Source organism: Tursiops truncatus, chromosome 2, assembly GCF_011762595.2.
Source record: "Tursiops truncatus isolate mTurTru1 chromosome 2, mTurTru1.mat.Y, whole genome shotgun sequence".
NCBI lineage: Eukaryota > Metazoa > Chordata > Mammalia > Artiodactyla > Delphinidae > Tursiops > Tursiops truncatus.
This window is the reverse complement of record NC_047035.1, coordinates 73435649-73444140: the sequence shown is the minus strand read 5'-3', so window position 1 is coordinate 73444140 and position 8492 is coordinate 73435649. Positions and strand designations below refer to the sequence as shown.

Sequence of the window (8492 nt, the reverse complement as noted above, 5' to 3'; positions counted from 1 at the left end):
CCTGCACTGGCTGAGGGCAAGGGAATGGAAAAGATAGAGCTTCAGAAATGAAGTCTGCACTATTCGCCCGTATCTTCTTCCTGCTCTGTCCTGGTTGTTTTTGCATACTTTAACAGATTTCCTTTTTCTCTCTCCTCTGTCGTCCTTCTGCTATTTTATATGTGGTATGTTGTTGGTGGTGAACTTTACATTTAGTCTATGGTTTAGGGATATCAGTTTGGGAGTGTGACTAAGTTAGAGGTGGAATGGCTATCACCTAGAGATCCTGAACTTGGAGTTGAAAGTGGTAACTTAAGAGACTGGGTCATTTCAGCTCTAGGGAGAGTTAAGCCTCATTTTCCTTTGTACCAAAGGTAGTGAAAATTATGTTCAATGGGAGAATTTTTGTTTTTAGGAGGATTAGGTGTGAAAAAATAGTGCACATTCATGTTGGGCAGCCAGTGATGGATTGTAGTGGACATTTACCATGTACGTGGTGGATCCTTAGTGTCTTTTGAGCACCTTTCCTGTATTAGAGGAATTCCCAGTTATGATTCTTGCCTTCCTAAGGTAGAATCCACAACCTCCTTCCTCAGATTCTTTTGCATCTAGGGCCCAATCATGTGACCGAGACTCTGCCAATCTGATGAATGGGTATAAAATTTGATTTAGGAGGGGGTAACATGAGGGAGGAGACATCGTGTGGGATTAACTTATTTATTTATTTATGGCTGTGTTGGGTCTTCGTTTCTGTGCAAGGGCTTTCTCTAGTTGTGGCAAGTGGGGGCCACTCATCGCGGTGTGTGGGCCTCTCACTGCCGTGGCCTCCCCTGTTGCGGAGCACAGGCTCCAGACGCGCAGGCTCAGCAATTGTGGCTCACGGGGCTAGCCGCTCCGCGGCATGTGGGATCTTCCCAGACCAGGGCTCAAACCCGCGTCCCCTGCATTGGCAGGCAGACTCTCAACCACTGCGCCACCAGGGAAGCCCTGGGATTAACTTTTGGAGTGAGGGTGAGTGGTAGAAAGTCTGGCTTGGGGGGAAGAATGGTTCAGTTGTCTGGTGTTTCCTACAATGCCTGGGTCAAGCCAACAGTCCTGTGGTGGAGTTGGGACATTGTTTCTGGCTAGGTAGCCTCCAAATCCAATTCTGCAACATCTTAGGAAGCAGATACTGACTCTATAGGAGGGAGACTATACTAATAATGAACTGTTACAACATGAATGTGTGGTCAGGGGAGGTAATTTCCCCATTGATGGAGATATTCAAGTAGAGGTTGGATGGAGTCTTGTTTAAGATTCACACTTAGTGGAAAGGAAAGAGTGGACTTGATGTAAAAGCAATGGCATTTTAATTATGGCAGTGATTCTTCAGCTACTAAATGCAGAGGGATCATCCCTTCTCTGAATTTCTGAAACATTTATTATCTGTGCTGTTATTCACTTTGACATTTAAGTCATGAGGCTGGCTTTGCAGTTAGACGGGGTGAGCTTGAATCTTGCTTCTGCCACTTAACGATCTATTGATCTTAGGAGAGTTCCTTAGGTTCTCAGCCTTAGTTACTGCATCTGTAAAATACGAAGAATGATATGAAGCAGGTTTTTTGTTTTGTTTTGTTTTGTTTTAGAATTAAATGTGGTGCTAAGTATAAAATGCCACATGGTTGGTCCTTAATAACATGGTTGGTTTGTTCTTTTAATGGTGTCATACCTTGTGCTGCCATATAACCGTTTGATGCATATATGATGCATATGTCCTCAATGAGGCTATATATTTATTTGTGTAAAGAATAAATATTATACTTCACTTGAATTCCCCTAAACACCTTACGATTAGTCAGATTTACAGACTTCAGTTATGGTATGTTTTGCACAGCATCTTGTTTCTATTCATTGAACTTCAGGCTGCCAGGTTGTTTCTTAACCTTGTTCTTTGAGTAATGGCTTGTCTTTTTCAATTGAGCACATGTCTTAAAAGTGGTTTTACCCCTAGTTTGCCATGTAGGGATTTAACACCTATAAAGTTTCATATATGTTGAAGTGTCTTTTAAGAAATACAACGCATAAAGGAAAATTGGCAGGGACTTGTGCCACCTTGCGTTAGATTGAGACAGCAGTACAGTGGAGCCGGAACAGCACATGGGCCGCATTTTCCTAAGTGGACTGGAGCTCACTCTGTGCTTTCCCTTACAATAAGCTCTATATGCTTCTGTAGTTGATGTTTCCAAATGAGTATGTTTTCCTAAATTTAAAGTCTAAATTTAACAGCTTACGTTCAACATCTGTAAAGTAATTTGCAAGGATAAAGCTGATTCGTTTTACGATATTCTTTTTTTTTTACCCCCCTTTGGACTTTCTTTTATTATGCTAAAATAGTGGTACTTTTAGGATTTACATTATTGTACTCTCCAATACAAAGTATGCAGTGTGTTAAAGTATACAGTACACCATTTTCATACATGTACAACAATGGTGGATGAAAAATGTCTCTTAGCAGTAATACTGGATTGTAGCCTCTGGTTTTATCAGCTGCATACTCTAGGACTATTATATAAGTAAAAATCTCTCTTGTGAAACTGGAGAGTGATTAGACTGTGCAAATTGATGTAGTAGCTTTCATTCGCCTCTTAAAGGGTGCCACCACGGAAAGTCCATTTAAGGTGTTGGTAGGTTTAACAAAGTTGGAATGCTGGCACTGTTGAATTGAGCAGCAGTTCTTCAGACCTGGCTCAGAGCTACAATGCATTTAATATATTAAAGCAGCTCACATGAGGACTTTTTGCGGGCCTTCCCAGGCACTGGAGTTTTTCTGCTAATTCGCCGCACTAGGTCATAAAAGATCTCATTAACATTTATTTTTGATTTTGCAGAGGATTCTAAGAATGCACAGTTGTTTCATTGTCTTGCTAAATTTTGACCTTGTTCCTTTCCTACAACTCTTTCATCTTCCAAGTCACACTTATTACCAACCAGAATCATTGGAACATCATCAGTGTCTTTAACTCAAAGAATCTGTTCTCTCGGATCTTGTAAATCATTAAATGTGGACTGTGCTGTGACGGAATAAACTAATGCAAAGCCTTGTCCGTTTGTCAATCCCTCATTGCTATAAATTGTTCCGTTCCTGCAGTATCCAAGATTTCAAGCATACACTGTTGTGCATCTACTTCAACTTGCTTTCTATAAGAATCTTCTATCGTAGGATCATATTCTTCAACAAAAATTCCTTGAACAAATTGTACAGTCAGAGCAGATTTTCCACCTCCTCCCGAGCCAAGAACGACTAGCTTTATACTCACCCATGGTGCAAACTTGTAAATTCTAGTACCTCTCGCGCTGTCACCGGGTCCCCGCAGCCAGCGTCGCCTCGTGCTCCCTCCGGCTCGCCGCTACCCGCTGGCGCTGCTCCGGCTGGCTTACACGCCTGACTCTGGGCGAGGTTTGGCGGTGTCGCCTTGACATCAAGCGTTCAGCCTCGGGGCGCGCGGGTGCGCCTGTTTTACTATATTCGTGCTTTAACTCCTAACACGGTAGTTCCTTTTAGAATTCCTGCACTCTGCACATTTGTTTTTTTAAAGTAGACAGAGTATCCAGGAGAAGGATGAATAGAGAGGTCCTCTGAGATGATCCCAAGTTTTGGATCGGGAGGAAGATATGTCATGGTTGTGTGTCCTTACTTCTGTCCCAGCCTCTTCAGCAAGAAACCCCCAAATCATGCTTTTTTGGAGTTTCTTTCGGATATTTCTCTTTTCCATTCACCATTCCTGCAATAGGCTCTTATTTGAGGAGGGAAAGTCGGAGGGTGCCCCTTCTCATGAGTTTGAGCAAAGATCTTTTACCTGGACAGTTTCTCCTATAGACTCTGTGATGCTACCACTCAATGTTCGCACTGTCAGTCAGACAGGCCCACTTCATGGGCCATCACCTTCTGCATCTCAAAATTAACACTGTAGCTATGATGATCTGATCTTTTTTGCATGGGCTGTAGGGGAGACTGGTGAGGCAACAACTGTTACTTCCAATCCAGGAATCCACATGATTTTTTAAAATCTATGGTTGTTGCCAGTGGTAGAATCAGCACTTTCAGGTTCAGTGCTGCTCGTCACAGTCTACACCCCTGCTTTACACGGGTCATACTATCAGGGAATAGTTCCTGGATTGGGAGAGACTTGTCTTCTAGGTGGTCCTAGAATGGCCTGTTATTCTCCTTCTACTGGGATTGTTGTACTCTGTTGAGGCCTTATAAGGATGTCTCCTTTGTCTAGTCATTTCTCCACATCCTACATTCTTGGTTGCAAGGATATTCTTTTGTTTCTAGAATGGCAAATGCTGTCCAGCTGCAGATACGATTTTGGTAAGGCAGTTGGGAAAGTGTGAAGGGGCAAGTTATGTGAGACGAATGAGACAGATAGTGTACATTTTCCACAGTCAGAGGGTTGGACCAACCCTCCACGTGTCATTTAGGGATTTTTTTCAGTAGAACTCTTTTCAGTAGAGCTTCCCCAAACCACATTTGGGGAAGGGTAGAGGGAGGAAATCAGGACCACGGACAGCGTTAATGCTTCTTTTCCTGGGGACCAAAGCCAGGTCGTTCAGAGAGAAGAGAAAATGAATGGGTTGGCATCTGGAGGAAGTGTGGTGGGTGGTCAGGGAGAGATGTATACATAACCTTGTATCTCAATTGTATATTACTCTGAATTACCGCTAGGAAAATCTCTCTCTGAATCTCTCTCTTTCCCCCTCTTCCTTTCTTTCTTCCTCTCTCTTTTACTCTCCCTCTCTCTCCTTCCTTCCATTACTTCCTTTCTCCATCCTCAACCTGAAGTTCTTTTACACAAGGGTTGAGTGTAGGGAGATGTGACTATAAAAGAATAGCGTGAGGGAGTTTGGGGAGGTGATGAGACTGTTGAGTATTTCAATATTGGTGGCGGTTACATGAATCTATATGTGTGTTAAAATTCATAGCACTATATACCAAAAGAAGTCATGATGATTTAAAAATAAAAAATTTCTTACCATAGTTCACTGTCGCCACTGTTCCTCAGATGAGGAAACTGGGCTTAAAGAGGCACAAAGTCAGAAAATGGAAGAGCATGGATTCAAACACAGGTTCATCTAATTTTTTTTTTTTTTTTGCGGTACGCGGGCCTCTCACTGTTGTGGCCTCTCCCGCTGCGGAGCACAGGCGCCGGACGCGCAGGCTCAGCGGCCATGGCTCACGGGCCCAGCCACTCCACGGCATGTGGGATCTTCCCGGACCGGGGCACGAACCCGCGTCCCCTGCATCGGCAGGCGGACTCTCAACCACTGCGCCACCAGGGAAGCCCCAGGCTCATCTAATTTTAAAGTTCAAAATCTTTGCACTCTTTTTTTTTTTGGGGGGGGGGTGCTGTGTTGGGTCTTTGTTGCTGCACGTGGGCTTTCTCTAGTTGCGGCGAGTGGGGGCTACTCTTGGTTGCAGTGCACGGGCTTCTCATTGCGGTGGCTTCTCGTTGCGGAGCACAGGCTCTAGGCGCGCGGGCTTCAGTAGTTGCAGCACGTGGGCTTCTGTAGTTGCGGCATGCGGACTCAGTAGTTGCGGCTCGCAGGCTCAGTAGTTGTGGTGCATGGGCTCAGCAGTTGTGGCTCGTGGGCTCTAGAGCGCAGACTCAGTAGTTGTGGCACACGGGCTTAGTTGCTCCATGGCATGTGGGGTCTTCCTGGACCAGGGATAGAACCTGTGTCCCCTGCGTTGGCAGGTGGATTCTTAACCACTGCGCCATCAGGGAAGTCCAAAATCTTTGCACTCTTTATTGCTGCATGCCTTGAATGTTCAAATGAATAGTCCAGAAAGCATAGGCAGGATCTGTTATCCATCACTATAGTTTTGCCTTTTTGGGAATGCCATATAAATGGAATCATACAATGTGTGACTTACTGAGGCTGGCTTCTTAAGCTCAACATAATGCCTTTAAGGTTCATCCAAGTTGTTGCATGAGCAATAGTTTGCTTCTGTTTATTGCCGAGTAGTATTGCATTGTATGCATGCATCACAGGTTGTTTATTCATTCACCTGTTGAAAGACATTTGGTTTGTTTCCAGATTTTTATAATTATGAATAGAGCTGCTATTAACATTTGTGTACAGATTTTAGCATGAACTTAAGTTTTCATTTCTAGAAGGTAAACATCTAGGGGTAGGATTCTAGGTCGTATAATAAGTGTATATTTAATTTTGTAAGAAACTGCTAAACTATTTTCTAAAGTGACTGTATTTTGCATTTCCCCCAGCAATGTATGAGAGTTCTAGTTGGTCTGCATCCATGCAAGCCCTTGGTACTTTTGGTACTTTTATTTTTAGCCATTCTAATAGATGTGTAGTGGTAGTTCATTGTGTTTTTAATTTGCAATTTCCTAATGACTAATGAAGTTGACATCTTTTCATGTGCTTATTTTCCACCTGTAAATCCTCTTTGGTGAAGTGTCTATGTCTTTTGTCCATATTTTAATGGAGTTGGGTTTGTCAGTACTTAATATATTCTGGATACAAGTAATTTGTCAGCTTTGTGATTTGTAAATCACACCCAGGGGTCTTTCCTGACTCACTCTGAGGCAAGTTTCCAGCAGGGTGGCAGTTTCTTACAGGGAAAGGTCTTAGAGCTGGAGCAGCCCATGGGGTGGGCTCAGGAGCAGGGAGCAGTGGATTATGAGGACAAGGCAAGAGTAAAGTCCTGGGCCTGTTATTCTAATTACAGTAAAAAAAATTTTTTTTCTCAAGCAAGCTGGAGTTACACCCTATAAATGTGGTTTTAATGACCTCTTCACCCCACTCATCATAGATCCTTTCCTTGATGATGTTTGAATGGCAAAGCTTTTTATGAATTTAAAGCCTACTCAATATAAATCACTTATTAAAATAAATAGCAATTTTTGGAGAAAACCTTAAATTCCCAAAACTCTGCCTTGACTCTCGTATAAGACTCCAAAAGTCACTATAACAAAGTACCACAAACGAGGTGATTTAAAACAACAGAAATTTATCCTCTCACAGTTCTGGCGGCTAGTCTGAGATCAAGGTGCTGGCAGGATTGGTTCCTCTGAGGGCTATGAGGAAGAATCTGTCCCACACCTCTCCCGTATATTTTGTTTACACCTGTCAATCCTTGGTGTTCCTTGGCTCATAGATGCATCACTCAATCTCTGCCTCTGTCTTCACATGGCCTTCTCCTCGTGTGTCTCTCTCCTCTTCTCTTTTTTTTTTGGCTGTGCCATGCGGCTTGTGGGGTCTTAGTTCCCTGACCAGGGATTGAACCCGGGCCCTTGGCAGTGTAAGTGCTGAGTTCTAACCACTGGACAGCCAGAGAATTCCCTCTTTCCTCTTCTTTTTTTTTAAAAAAATTAATTAACTAATTTGGCTGCATCAGGTCTTTGTTGTGGCGCGTGGGATCTTCACTGCGGTACATGGGCTTCTCTAGTTGCGGCGTGTGGGCTCCGTAGCACAGGGGCTCAATAGTTGCGACATGCAGGCTTAGTTGCCCCACGGCATGTGGGATCTTAGTTCCCTGACCAGGGATCAAATCCACGTCCCCTGCATTGGAAGGTGGATTCTTTTTTTTTTTGCAGTACGTGGGCCTCTCACTGCTGTGGCCTCTCCCATTGTGGAGCACAGGCTCTGGACGTGCAGGCCCAGCGGCCATGGCTCACGGGCCCAGCCGCTCTGCGGCATGCGGGATCCTCCCAGACTGGGGCACGAACCCGTGTCCCCTGCATCGGCAGGCGGACTCTCAACCACTGCGCCACCAGGGAAGCCCTGGAAGGTGGATTCTTAACCACTGGACCACCAGGGAAGTCCCCCCTCTCCTCTTCTTATAAGGACAGCTATATGGATTAAGGGCCCATCCTACTCCAGTATGACCTCATCTTAAGTAATTACATTTGCAATGACTCTATTTCCATATAAGGTCACATTCTGTGGTACTGGGGGTTAGGACTTCATTATATAGTTTCTAAAGGATGCAGTACAACCATAACTATTCCGTCATTATACCCACATGCCAAGCCACTACACAGGGTATGACTATGTGAGGGTAAAAGTTGTCAGAGGAGCTGTGGGTGTGGGAGACACAATCACCAGGTTCCTGGGGAAGGAATGAACATTGGGGTGGGGTGGGAAGAGCAGATATTTTCCTGTTGGGCTTTATGACCTCGGCCCCGACAACTGTGACCCCAGGAGGAACTGGCTCTGTAGCACTTTCCTATGTGCTGGCATCAGCTGTACAGAGGCCCTCTTCCCATGAGTTTGAGCAAAGCCCTCTTATCTAGACCGTTTCTCCTTCTGACCCTGTGGTGCTGAGACTCTCTTATTGCTCTCAGTGTTGGTTAGGCGGGCCCACTCCTTGGACCCTACCCTCTGCATCACAGAATAAACATTGCAGTGATGCTGATGTGCTTATCTTTTTTTGGGAGGCTGGGCCAGCAACTGCTATTTCCGTGTCAGGGGTCCATGTGATGCTTGTTTGGTCTGCAGTGTTGGCCAAG

The 8492-nt window shown here is 44.5% G+C and overlaps 1 pseudogene; it reads right to left on the bottom strand.

Annotated features, from left to right (window-relative positions):
- Window positions 1-2601: 2601 nt before the first annotated feature.
- Window positions 2602-3731, bottom strand: LOC117310332 (ras-related protein Rap-1b-like; annotated as a pseudogene).
- Window positions 3732-8492: the final 4761 nt, after the last annotated feature.